The sequence below is a fragment of the Pseudophryne corroboree genome, chromosome 5, assembly GCF_028390025.1.
Source record: "Pseudophryne corroboree isolate aPseCor3 chromosome 5, aPseCor3.hap2, whole genome shotgun sequence".
NCBI lineage: Eukaryota > Metazoa > Chordata > Amphibia > Anura > Myobatrachidae > Pseudophryne > Pseudophryne corroboree.
In genome coordinates this window covers 667,724,398-667,738,686 of record NC_086448.1, presented here as the reverse complement: position 1 = coordinate 667,738,686, position 14,289 = coordinate 667,724,398, and the positions used below count along the sequence as shown (strand labels likewise).

At 42.7% G+C, this 14,289-nt stretch overlaps 1 long non-coding RNA gene across 1 annotated transcript in view; it reads right to left on the bottom strand.

Annotated features, from left to right (window-relative positions):
* Positions 1-4,392: 4,392 nt before the first annotated feature.
* Positions 4,393-14,289, bottom strand: part of LOC134929301 (uncharacterized) — a 162,208-nt gene continuing 152,311 nt past the window's right edge. Inside the window, exons 3-4 of the long non-coding RNA XR_010178456.1 lie at positions 6,600-6,744; positions 4,393-4,716 (exon numbers count right to left, since the gene is read on the bottom strand). This is a non-coding gene — a long non-coding RNA (uncharacterized LOC134929301). The remainder of the gene's footprint in view (positions 4,717-6,599; positions 6,745-14,289) is intronic.

Genomic DNA, 14,289 nt, shown 5'->3' with positions numbered 1-14,289 from the left:
CTCTCTCTCTTTTGTCCTCACTCCCCTCTCTCATTTGTCCTTACAGTGCCTCTCTTTGTCCTTACAGTACCTCTCTCTTGTCCTCACCTCTCTCTCGTCCACACCTCACCTCTCTCTCTCTCTCTCTCTTGTCCTCACCTCACCTCTCTCTCTTGTCCTCAACTCTCTCTATTGTCTTGTCCTCACCTCATCTTTATCTCTCTCGTCCTCACCCCTCTCTTCTCTCTTGTCCTCACCCCCTCTCTTCTGTCTCTTTTCCTCACCTCTCTTCTTTTGTCCTTACCCTCCTCTATTGATCTCTCTACCTCTCTATCATCCTCACTTCCTCTCTTTAGTCCTCATCCTATCTATTTTTTGTCTTCACCCTCTCTCTCTTGTCCTCACCCCCCTTTTGTCCTCACCTCTCCTCTCTCTTGTATTCATCTCTCTCTCTCTTGTCATCAACTCCTCCCCCATTTTGCCCTCACCTCCCTCTCTCTCTTTTGTCCTTACCCCTCTCTCTCTATCTCTCTCATCATAGCACACAGCAGGGAGAGAAGTCCTAGGAGCAGCAACACGGCGTTGAGCGATGCCCACAAGCCTCCGTTCTGCAGCCTGCCTGAGCCCCTGGTCCTGAGGAGGAGTCCAGCCACCCATGCTGCCCGGGATCCCAGCAGCAGCACAGCACACAGCCAGCATCAGCACTGCAGGGAGAGTGCTGCCCCCCTGGCCAGGGTGAGTGCGGATGTATACATGCCCCGGATGACTCTCTCTGTCCTCACCCACTCTCTCTGTCCCTCTGTTTTCACCCCCTCTCTTTTTTTGTCCTCACTCCCTCCGCTCTTGTCCTCATCTCTCTCTCTTATCTTCACCCTTCTCTCTGTTGTCCTCACCTCTCTTTTCATTGTCCTCACCCCCTCTCTTCTCTCTCTTTTCCTAACCTCTCTTTCTTTTGTATTCAGTCCCCCTCTCTCTCTTTTGTCCTCGCCTCTCTCTCTCTTTTGTACTCAGACCCTCTCTTTCTCTTGTACTAACACCCCCTCACCCCTCTCTTCTCTCCTGTCCTCACCTCCTCTCTTCTGTCTTTTTTCCTCACCTCTCTTCTTTTGACCTTACCCCCCTCTCTTGATCTCTCTCCCACTCTCTCATCCTCACTCCCTCTCTTTTGTCCTCATCCTATCTTTTTTTTTGTCCTCACCCTCTCTCTTTTGTCCTCACCCCTCCTTTTGTCCTCACCTCTGCTCTTGTATTCACCTCTCTCTCTTGTCCTCACCCCCCCCCCCCCCCCAATTTTTTCCTCACATCCCTCTCTCTCTCTTGTCCTTACCCCTCTCTTTCTATCTCTCTCATCATAGCTCACAGCAGGGAGAGGAGTCCTAGGAGCAGCAGCACGGCGTTGAGCGATGTTGTGTAGTACTGTATATGGCTGGCTTCCCACAAGCACCCAGTCTGCAGCCTGCCTGAGCCCCTGGTCCTGAGGAGGAGTCCAGCCACCCATGCAGTCAGGGTACCCAGCAGCAGCACAGCACACAGCTGGCATCAGCACTGCAGGGAGAGTGCTGCCCCCCTGGCCAGGGTGAGTGCGGATATATACATGCCCTCTCTGTCCTCACCCACTCTCTCTGTCCCTCTGTTCTCACCCCCCCTCTCTTTTTTTTTGTCCTCACCCCCCCTCTCTTTTTTGTCCTTACCCACTCTCTCTTGTTCTCACCTCTGTCTCTTGTCCTCACCCCCTCTCTTCTCCCTCTTGTCCTCATCTCTCTCTCTCATGTTCACCCTTCTCTCTGTTGTCCTCACCTCTCTTTTTATTATCCTCACCCCTTCTCTTCTCTCTCTTTTCCTAACCCCTCTCTCTTTTGTCATCAGTCCCTCTCTCTCTTTTGTCATCAGTCCCTCTATTTTGTCCTCACCCCCTCTCTGTATTTTGTCCTCGCCCCCTCTCTGTATTTTGTCCTCACTTCCTCTCTTCTCTCTCTTTTCCTAACCTCTCTCTTTTGTACTCATCCCCCTTTCTCTCTCTCTCTCTCTCTCTCTCTCTCTCTCTCTTTTGTCCTCACTCCCCCTCTCTCTCTTTTGTCCTCACTCCCCCTCTCTCTCTTTTGTCCTCACTCCCCCTCTCTCTCTTTTGTCCTCACTACCTCTCTCTCTCTTTTGTCCTCATTCCCTCTCTCTCTCTCTTTTGTCCTCACTCCCTCTCTCTTTCTTTTGTCCTCACTCCCTCTCTCTCTCTCTTTTGTCCCCACTCCCTCTCTCTCTCTTTTGTCCTCTCTCTTTCTCTCTTGTCCACAATTCAAAGCTACTTTCATAGCGGCTCTACTGTAGTGTAATGTGTATAAGGAGCTCTACTATGGCATAATGTGTGTAAGTGACTCTGGTGTAAAGTGTCTAAGGGTTCTGATGTGGCGTAACATGTACAGTATAAGTGGCTCTACTGTGGTGTAACGTGTATAAGGGGCATTACTTTGTGTAAATGGCATTACTGTGTGGGCATATTAATGTGCAAGGAGCATTACTGTGTGGGACATGGTACGGTGCAAGGGGCATTACTCTGTGGAGACCAATAGAACCATACTTCAGTTATCATCTGCTGCACTGCACTAATGGGGTCATTATGTGTACCTGTCACTTTTGGGGCATATGTATATCTGGCAATGCACTACTTGGGTCATTATGTGTATCTGGCAATGCACTACTTGGGTCATTATGTGTATCTGGCACTGTTGGGGGCATATGTGTATCTGGCACTGCACTACTGTGGTCATTATGTGTATCTGGCACTGCACTACTGGGGTCATTATGCCTTTCTGGCACTCTACTGGGGTCATTATGTGTATCTGGCACTAAACTAGAACATTATGTGTATCTGACAGTATACTGGGTACATTATGTGTAAGAAGCACTACTGTGGACGTTATGTGTAAGGATGCTAATTGTTAGTGTTAAGGGTGGGGTCAAAATATACATATTTATAGTTTGATATCATAATATAAAGTTGCGTGGCCACACCCACTTTCCCAGAAGTGCGTATGCCAAAGGCACACGCATTGAGAGGGGGGGGGGGGTGCTTCAAAATTTCCCACTCAGGGTGCTAGTACGCCTGGAGCCGGCCCTGCGCCAGCCCATCAAAAGACAATTGGTTTGTAATTATGCTGCTCACACTGTTGATAGGCCTATGTAAGGTTGTGAGCCTGGCGTTACAGCTCCATCAGCCCCATTATTAATCCAGTCCTGCCTGCAGCTTCCTCAATGGGGATTTTTGCAGGTAATTCTATTTTAATTTTACCAGATTTTAACACCTCCGTCCCCACATTGGCTCCCATTGTTATAATCTGGACTCTGACCTTTATATTGCTGAACTTATTTCTAATGCTGTCCATTGCTTCAATCACTACTTGATGTGCCGCTGTGTTATGCTCTGCTCTTACATTTTCTTCCCGTAAACCCTACAGTCAGCACATGATTCCAATATGGATTGTGTACGAACTGCATATCTGTTCCAGTGGCGTAACTAGGGCAGGAAGAGTAGGGTGTGTGCCCTGGATGCTGTGGCAGGCCCAGCAGAGTTGCAGCACCGCCCACCCACCAGTCCGTCTCTTGCCAGCTCCGCGTCCCCAGTAACCAGAAGTCTGAGTGCAGCTTGGTCAGAGGGGAGAGGAGGGGCCAAGTCCCACTCTCCATCCTGTGATGTGCGGCAGGTGAGGCAGATTCCTTCCTGTTATAGTAAAGTTTGCGCCCGAGTTTTGTTAGAAATATCTTCTTTGCATTATTCTAATCATTTTTATAGTCAAGACCCTTGAGTAAAAAGTCTATGACAGGTAAGGCAGTGCCTCTAGTGCCTGTCTTTTCTGCACATCTCATTGCAGTTAATGGGACACGTGCACATCTCACACACATGCGCATCCCTGATGCTGCAATAGGTGTGCTCAGACACGCGCGCCCTGACACAGACGGAGCCATGATTAGTGTGACTCCATCTGTGTACCGTAATTTGTTGAATAGCTGGTTCTTACTGACAAATAGTCACAAACAAACTTCATACTGTATGTTGAATCATATTGTAGAAACTCCCGATCCTAGTGTAAAGCGTGAGATCTTAACACTGTGTAAACATATAAACATCACTGATACAAATCATAATTAAACATGCTGCTGCTTTCATAAATGGGTTAAAGAAGTCCCAAATATACCATCAAGTATATATTTGCAGCATTATTTCAGAAATGTTGGTCAGAATGACCCAGAAATGAGAGATGTCAGAGTCTAGGTGGTTATCCTCCTAATTCTGCTGCTCACATGTGTGCTGTGCAAGCAGTGAGTGAGAGTGCAGGGGATTCCAGACTCTGATAGAAAAAAGTAAAGAGACGGAATCTGCTTACACGCTCTCTGTTAATAAAAACTGGAGCAGAGGGGGTAGTGGACTCACCTCACAATGGAGATCCAATATCAGAAAGAATGAGTAACCGTCACTGACGCAAGTAGTAACCAAAAGCAACAATGCAGTATGTATATGATTTCATACACAAGCTTAAAATAACATGAATTGTTGTAAATCAAGAGCATAGATGTTAGTGCTTGTGAGCAACCAGATCAAAAGCAATTATGTTGCACATTATAATTATATCATAGCCAGATGCTTCTCCGCCAGAGAAGTTGGCAGAGGAACTCAATGCAGCCAAAGAAGCTGTGGTAACTGTTTCCACTTGATTTTCTCCCTGGCATGCTCCTCTCCACCTGAACCTGTTGAGTAAAAAACTTTTTTTCACTATTGTTATTTTAGATATAGACACATGAATGCATAATATACTGTTTTTCAATATACAAAAACAGACTTTGACACCTGTATATAATAGACTAGTATAAAATAACTTTACTACACTAGAGCCAAAACAAAAATAAATAAATTTACAGTATACTGTTTTGGTTGAGTATATTTTCAACACCGAAACAAAGGAGACAGAACCAATTATGACACAGTTTTGTCCAGGGTAGTTTCTGAGAAATTGGGGTAGTATTATTATGCTTGTTCTTGATATACCAAATAATTGGCATGTAAATGTCAAGTCTTATACAATGTTGTATTCCACTTTTCCATAGCTGCACAGGCCTGGAAGAAGCCACCAGCCAAAAAATGCCTTTAAGCAGTAGAGGATGATTATGAAGTAGCAGGTGAGTAGACTTTAGAAAAAGGTCAAATGAATATGATTAAAGATTTTTTTTTTCAAATTCCTATGTAAAATAATCCTATTACATCATATGCTCTATAGTAATGGTTGTGATGACTATACACCACACATAGCAAACTACAAGACAACTGTGCAAGCTAATAGTGAAGTCAAGGAGATTTGTATTAAATCAAGATTGCACATACTCAGGCCCGGCACTTTCCGCACAGCAAAGGGAAGCAAAGCAGGTAGGCGCTGGACCGGAGAGGCGCTCTCCCTGCTTTGCATTCCCGTTCTGCACCTGGCCTCCCTGCTGCTGCTGCCAGCTGCTGTGCCCGTCACACTGACAGGCAGCGGCGCCAGCAGCTTGTAGGCTCCTCCTCCTCCCTTCCCTGTGACAGCGGCAGCACCAAGCTGAAAAGGTGGTTGGGCTTCACATCACGGAGGGGGCAGAGCTACATGGGACATAAGCGGGTGGAGCTACACTGGACAAGGCTACAGATCCTGATGCCTGCAAGCCAGCCAGCCATCAATAAGAGTAAGAGAAAGTATATGTGTATGTATGTATGTATGTATGTATTTATATATGTATCTATGTATGAATGTGTAGTGTGTGTGTGTGGTGCCGGCAGCTTGAAGAGCAGGTCGGGTCCCCCTCTCTGCCTATGTACTGATGTACCGCCCACCCTTCCCCCCACTCGTCACTGTGCACAATACGTTTGCTGCCGCAGCCTGCACCTACCAAATGTTTGACAGGCAGCTTAAAGAGTGGCGCCCCTGTTACAGGTGTGTGATGGCCCGGAAGCCCTCTCTCTCTCTCTATCCATATATTCCTCATTCTCGCTCTTTCTCCCAATGTTTATCTTTCTCAAACCATGCCTCTCTCTCTTTCTCCCCACGCCTCTCTCCCTGTGCCTCCGTCTCTCTCTCTCTCTCTCTATTACCCCTTTCACACCGCCAATGCCGGATTCCACCCGGGAATTGGAAACAGGTCCTTCCCGGGTGGGATCCGGCATTGGACGCTACTGCTGGCTTCCCCGACCCGGCAATATGCCGGGCGGGTTGCCATAGCGGCGTAGGGGCGGAGCCGGCAGCAGAGGTGGAGCCGGCGCTGGGAGATGAGATCATCTCCGCACCGCCTCTTCCTGTTGTAGTGAATGGGTCCCGGGCTTCATCGACCCGGGAGCCCATTTACGCTGCCACTGACCCGGTATTCCACCCGGGATTTCGACCATGAGTGAAATATCACAGTCACTGCTGGAGTATCACAAGATGCAGGTGGAATTTATGAAGCAAAATATCTGTTCAGTTTGCAGCCATTACATCACAACTGCAGAAAACTGTAAGAGCCAAAACTACAAGAGCCCATTGTACCTGAACCAGAATACAATATATACATGGGTATAAGATATAAGTGTAGCAATAAGGAAACATTCCCAAGCCATAACGATGCTGTACCTGGAGTTGTCGTGCCTACTTGCTCCACCAACTTCCACAGCAAGTAGCCAGACCATCACACCACCAACTTCAGCTCAATTCCACCATGGCGTAGTGTGCGCACATGTATTGGCATGAATAAAAGGGATGGGTAGGGACAAACAATCTAAGAAAAATGAAAAATTAATCTGATTTGTGTGATTCATGTGTATTATTACTAATAATCAATTAAAAATGCTCCATTTTTCTTTGGTTATGATATCTCGCTATAGTATACAGTTTATCTACATACAGTATACTGGGGGAATGTAATAGGGTGTGAGAATCAGAAAGTGAGAGATTTTGGGAGAATTCTCCTGTTTGTTTTAAAGTGACAATCATTTACATGGCAAAATCAACCTGGTTGTGCCATGTAAATGATTGCTACTTAAAAAAAAAAAAACACAGGAGAATTCTCTTAAAATCTCTCACTTTCTGATTCTCACACCCTATTAACATTTCCCCATTTTGTTTTAATTGCATGTCCGTGTTTTGTGACAAAATAACACATGAATTCATCCACATTGGGAACATCAACTTACAACTGAAAAATAGTAATGAAGCATATTGTGTTGATTAACACATACAGATGTAGCCGCCTTCATCTATCCCGGGATGTATACACATGTATCACTGGAGCAACTTGCCACGCATGGGTGTGAATAGTTTCAACTGCAATTAAACAGTACAGTGTCTATGGTCTGCAGGTGCAATTATATGCACGTGGCCGTTCCCAGACACACTACCCGCAAAAACCTAATCACGGGTGCGACTGTTCACACTCTGGATGAAGCTGGCTACAGCTGTGTGTTAAGAGCAAATATTTAGACCACACTTAAAATATTGCAAGGAAAATTGAATGATGCCAGCACCTCACAAACAGTAGGTACAGTAGGTGTACAGTATATAATTTCTAATGTTTAAAAAAAAAAAAATATATATATATATATATATATATATACATATATATATATATATATATATACATATATAAAACAATAGAGGAATAGGCGTCCTTGAGTTATACTTCCTCCCAATAGTAAAATAGGATTCAACAGAAATCTCTAAACATATATACATATATAATTACTCAATATTTTAGAGCATAAGAATCACATTAACATGTTCCATATAAAATGTATTAAAACATAAAAACATAAGCAATGGTACAGAGAGTTAAGTATCCATCCTTGACAAATGACACCAAACAATTATACAGAGGACAAGTAGAATAATTTTTACAGACTCCTCCTTCTCCTTATAGCAAGTTTGGAGATTGATGTTATAAATAGAAAAACCCAACGCATTTCGTCTTGCTCAAAGACTTCATCAGGGGTACATCTATAAACGTAAAATAATTTCTCAGAATATTCCACTAATTATACATAAATAAAAATAAGGGAACATGTCAATGAACAAAAAAGCAAAGAAAACATGCAAAACAGAGCTGTACAAAAAAGTGTAAACCTACATCAATCAGGTACACTTATTACAGTAAAGTACTTTCAAATAAGTTAACCACGAGTCAAAAAGGTTAATGATTATGCACAGAAGAAAAAAGAGAAGAGAGAAAGAAGAAGAAAGAACACCAGAACATGTCATGGTAACTTCATATGACATACCTCAAATGTTTGATAAATACTGACAGTGTGTCAATGAAATAGCAAATAGGCATTCAGGATACTTGAATACCACCCACACATCAGTGGGATATATAGGCGAAAATTAGATTAGGCCTAATTAGGAAAATATTAATTTTACTAACTTAAAAAAGCCACATGATTTATACATAATAACTGATTTATAAATCAATCAGTGTGCTGATGAGTAAGAACACATACCTTGTGGTTCAAATGCTTGAATGACAAGTTCGAATACACAGGTCTAACAAAGGTTCATATAGGTGTGTGACCTGATAAAATTATTGATATTAACCAATTAGGGATATAACATTTTTGAGTCCAATATTTGGGTTAATGCTGTGTAGATTGGTGAGGATATTCCCTATTAAAAATTCTGTATTTTATTAACGTTTTGGGGAATATAAATATATTTGGTAAGCCTCTTGAGTTTATGCAGAACAGTGAGGTTATGTCCCTAATTGGTTAATATCAATAATTTTATCAGGTCAAGGATGGATACTTAACTCTCTGTACCATTGCTTATGTTTTTATGCTTTAATAAATTTTATATGGAACATGTTAATGTGATTTTTATACTCTAAAATATTGAGCAATTATATATGTATACATGTTTAGAGATTTCTGTTGAATCCTATTTTACTATTGGGAGGAAGTATAACCCAAGGGCGCCTATTCCTCTATTGCTATATATTTCTATTTTTAGTCCCTCCTAACAAGGGACTTAGCAGAATTTGGGCAGCCTAATTTAATTCCCATTTATCTTGTCGTGTAAAAGCGCAGAGGGAGAGTATTTGTTTTGTGTATATATATATATATATATATATATATTGCATTGTATAAGTCCGCACTCACAGCTATATCACAGTCATCAGTGGGGTGCTCCACAATGAGGCCTGTATAGACTTCCACATATACCAGATTATCTTCAAGACCCTGCTGAGGGTCTCAAATAGAGGGCACTCACCAATCACTTTCCAAAGATAAAAAGTTTTATTTAGACCATTGAAGTCATCACATACATGTCGACGTTTCGGCTTCGCAGAGCCTTTTTCAAGACCACCACAGGAGACATCTGTTCAGCACGCCAGAGAGCAGTATACTGACATCTGCCTCCCGGACTCCCTTATATAGCACAAACCCAATCACCTTAATGATTTAATTACCTGATTGCCTAGAGCAGCCCTGTCCCAGTGTTCCATATAATCACTGGAGCAGGTAACCAATTAGGACATAAATAACAACCGATACTGATGTACTGCAATACAGCCCTGTATTGCAGTACATCAGTATCTGTTGTTATTTATGTCCTAATTGGTTACCTGCTCCAGTGATTATATGGAACACTGGGACAGGGCTGCTCTAGGCAATCAGGTAATTAAATCATTAAGGTGATTGGGTTTGTGCTATATAAGGGAGCCCGGGAGGCAGATGTCAGTATACTGCTCTCTGGCGTGCTGAACAGATGTCTCCTGTGGTGGTCTTGAAAAAGGCTCTGCGAAGCCGAAACGTCGACATGTATGTGATGACTTCAATGGTCTAAATAAATCTTTTTATCTTTGGAAAGTGATTGGTGAGTGCCCTCTATTTGAGACCCTCAGCAGGGTCTTGAAGATAATCTGGTATATGTGGAAGTCTATACAGGCCTCCTTGTGGAGCACCCCACTGATGACTGTGATATAGCTGTGAGTGCGGACTTATACAATGCAATATTAGTGGATCAAGGCCTTACTGGTTCTTTGGTTCCTTTGTCAAGCACCCGCTTTTCTAAAATGAACTTTGGCTACCTTGGTGAATAATGCTGCTTGTGTATATGAATAACTTTCTTTATCCCAGGATATCTGGTCCTCATGCCTGACAGATATGCTGACATAATTGATCACACAAGCTGTGGTATTTTTAGTGTTTTTGCATAGTGGATACTTCTTGCGTTTGTCCATACATGTACCTGATCAGAGCAATAGAATTGTATATGAAGCATTTTTTGTTTGTTGTAATTTGACTCTACATCTATGATGACGCAGACAGGGGTTAATGTGTTTGACGAGGATTTATTGAGAGCAGCAGAAAGCAATTTTCTATCCCTCACTGATGACGATGCAGAGAAAATATACTTTGGTCAGATTGAGTTTTCAGAATTACCGGCTGAAACAATACCTGTCCTATATACTAAATTACTAAGGATGAGAAAACGTGAAACAGATCTGGTGTTACATGGCCAATTTCTCAGTGAGTATCACCGCTCCAAAAAAATCCCCAGGGGATTCAGGGTACATAATGTGCCCACCCTTGGGAGGAACAACCCAGCATTTTGCACCAAATGGTGTTCTGTCCTCAATAAATGCTCGTCAGATCTGATCCTGCTTGTTATTGTAGAGGTTACCAATGAACTATTGAAATTACGGTCAGAAATTGAGACTTTTAAGGGTCTATATTTGAAAAAGTTAATTAATGACAAAACAGAACCTTGGTTGGATAGACTTATGGGACAAATAGATTCTTACCAACAGGAATTATTAAAATTTAAACGGAAAAAACTGGAAACAGTTAATATGGATTACAAATTACACACAGTTTATAGATGGTTAACGGGTAATTCTAATGAGGGTCAGAGTAGACGGCCATATAGGTATCGCAGACAGAGACCTTTCAGCCAAGAGGGTAGTTCCCCAGTACAAACATCATCACAAGGTGAAAATACAGATTCCAATGACACCAGACAGGAACATTTTTTAGAGACAGGGACGTACCTATATCCACCATTCCGAAGAGGAGGCGCCCGAGGAACTCGCAGAGGCGGGGGGGGGTAAATATAGGAAGAAGGGGTCGGCGACCCCGGAAGTAATCTCTATATTTAATCTATCTTCACACATCTTAAGTACAGCTGAATCGTCAGTATTGTCCCTCGGCCTATCCTTTGTCCCCACCATCACACATAATCCATTTGATTGGAGTGTTGATAACTTTCGATTGGGGCGAAAGTTGCGACTAAGAGAACAATTTGGTAACAAGAATGACCAGGGTGAGCCAGTTGTATGTAAAAAACCTAGCTATTATGATCCAATATCACACAATGCAAGTATTAAAACATTTGTACGCATAGCAGAAGCAGATATGGTGGCGAGGGCTGATGTAAAGCCTCAATACTTTAATTTATCTATTGAACAGAGAAGTGCGTTGAAATCTCTTAAGGATAACAAAAATATTGTGATACGCCCCGCTGATAAAGGCAGGGACGGTGGTTATCCAGGATTGGAGCCAATATGATAGAGAGATCAGATACCAATTGTTTTATAAACTCACATATGTCAAATTAAAAACTGACCCGACTCAGATGTATAAAAAAATTATCGATGAGGTCATTGATCTAGGCCTTCAGGGGGGATGGATTGATGATTCGGTAGCGGAATACCTTAAAGTGGAATATCCTGTTGTACCAATATTGTATACACTGCCGAAAGTCCACAAACGATTGGACAATCCTCCAGGTCGGCCTATTGTATCGGCAAAGGGGTCCCTTTTACAACCACTGGCCATCTATGTTGATCAATTTTTACAGCCTCTAATGTGTAATACAATAAGTTATATACGTGATACCACTGACTTCCTCTCTAAATTCAGAGATATTGAATTACCGGATTCTGATGTATGGCTTGCGACCCTCGATGTACAATCATTATACACAGTAATCCCACACTATGATGGTATTGATGCAATCAGAAAACAACTTGTGGAGGCTCAACATATAAAACCACCTGTAGAATTTCTGATAAACCTTATTGAGTTAGTCCTCAAAAAAAAAATTATTTCATGTATGGTGCAGACTATTATGCTCAAATACAGGGGACAGCCATGGGTTCCAACCTTGCTCCAGCTTACGCTAATTTATACATGGCTGACTATGAGCGTAAATATATATTTTCACAATTTGGACATAGATTGTTAAGATATATGAGGTTTATCGATGATATCTTTTTGCTCTGGTCAGGCACTAGGGACGAGCTGGTAGCTATGATTGATAACTTTAATGGCATTGAGGGACCCATCAGATTCACCTATACGATTGATCTAAGTACAATAACCTTCCTTGATGTGACGTTATGGCGGAATGGTAGGAAGCTTGATACTACGCTATACCGCAAGACAACGGATCGCAATACCATCTTACAGGCTACAAGCCAGCATCCACCTATGCTCAAGGAAAGCTTGCCAATATCCCAATTCCTGCGTGTACTGAGGATAAACTCCACAGATGAACTTGCGGAAATTCAAATAGAGGAGATGAAATCCAGGTTTCTCCAGAGAGGGTACTCACTTACAACATTGAATAGATGCATTAAAAAAGCACGTCATCGCTTTAAACACCCGATTGATAATGTTGCGAAATCAAAGAAGGACAATCGAATTGTACATGTTAGTACATATGATCACACCTCATGCACAGCAAGAAACATCTATGGTCAGCATTGGCCATTGCTGACGACTGATCCCCAGCTTGGTCTCGGTGGCACCAAACCTCCAATGAGTGCATACCGGAGGGGACCCAACTTACGTCAATTGCTGATGCGTCCAACTATGCAGCCGACACATGCGCCAACGCACTGGCTAAGGTCTGGCAGGACGGGTTGTTTCAAGTGCAAAGGCTGTACCACCTGTAATTCGATGTTGAGTGGTAAGGAATTCCGGCACCCACATAACGGTACGAAAATTCGTATCCGTTATAACCTATCCTGTATGAGTGCCTTCGTCATCTATGTGATAATATGCCCGTGTGGTCTCTACTACACGGGTATGACGAGTAGACCATTCAGGAATAGAATGGCAAACCACCGTTACTCAATCAGAGCTGCGATCTAGACAAATACTACCGATAAACCTGTTGCCAAACATTTTCTTCTCCATAATCATCAGGTTTCAACTCTGCGGTGTATGATCATCGATCAGGTACTGGAATGAACAAGAGGTGATGATAGGGTCCTAGTGTTAAAAAAACTTGAGTCACAGTGGATATACAGACTGGACACCATCACACCTCGTGGACTCAATGAAAATAATCCACTAAAGATCTTCATACATTAGACGGGGATCGTTTTCGATCCTGATATAGTCTTAGCAAGAAGTGTCTAATTTAAATAATTGAATATTTAGAAATAGTAATACTCTTTTCTCTATGCAATTTTAAACCTTTGTTTGTTGTTTGTTTGTTTTTTGTTTTTTTTTTCTATGTAGGTATTTACCATTGTGCATCAGCATGACAGGTTTTCTGATGCACTGGTATATTTGTATGTATATACTCCTAAAGGGACTATGTGTGCATTGTCTTCCGGGCTCCTATATATAGTTAGTCTATGAGACCGCAGCCTATGTGATGGCGAGTCCAATGTGTCAGACTATGATTTATGAGTATAACCATTAGCTTAAAATATGGAGATGATGACTATGTTCATTATTCCCCTATGAGACACACGATTTGTGCCTAGATGGAAGTACTGATGGAACGCACAGTGCTTACCGGTTGAGCGCATACTGTATGACGCGCTTCCGGTCAATGTCAGTGGAACGCACAGCGGTGAACAGAGGAGCGCATATGATGCACTTCCGGTCATACCGCGAGTTTTACACATTAAACACAGTGCTGTAAGTATGTGATATGTCAGTCTTTTCAGTACAGGTATTTAATAAAGCCCCCTGTATTGCAGTACATCAGTATCGGTTGTTATTTATGTCCTAATTGGTTACCTGCTCCAGTGATTATATGGAACACTGGGACAGGGCTGCTCTAGGCAATCAGGTAATTAAATCATTAAGGTGATTGGGTTTGTGCTATATAAGGGAGCCCGGGAGGCAGATGTCAGTATACTGCTCTCTGGCGTGCTGAACAGATGTCTCCTGTGGTGGTCTTGAAAAAGGCTCTGCGAAGCCGAAACGTCGACATGTATGTGATGACTTCAATGGTCTAAATAAAACTTTTTATCTTTGGAAAGTGATTGGTGAGTGCCCTCTATTTGAGACCCTCAGCAGGGTCTTGAAGA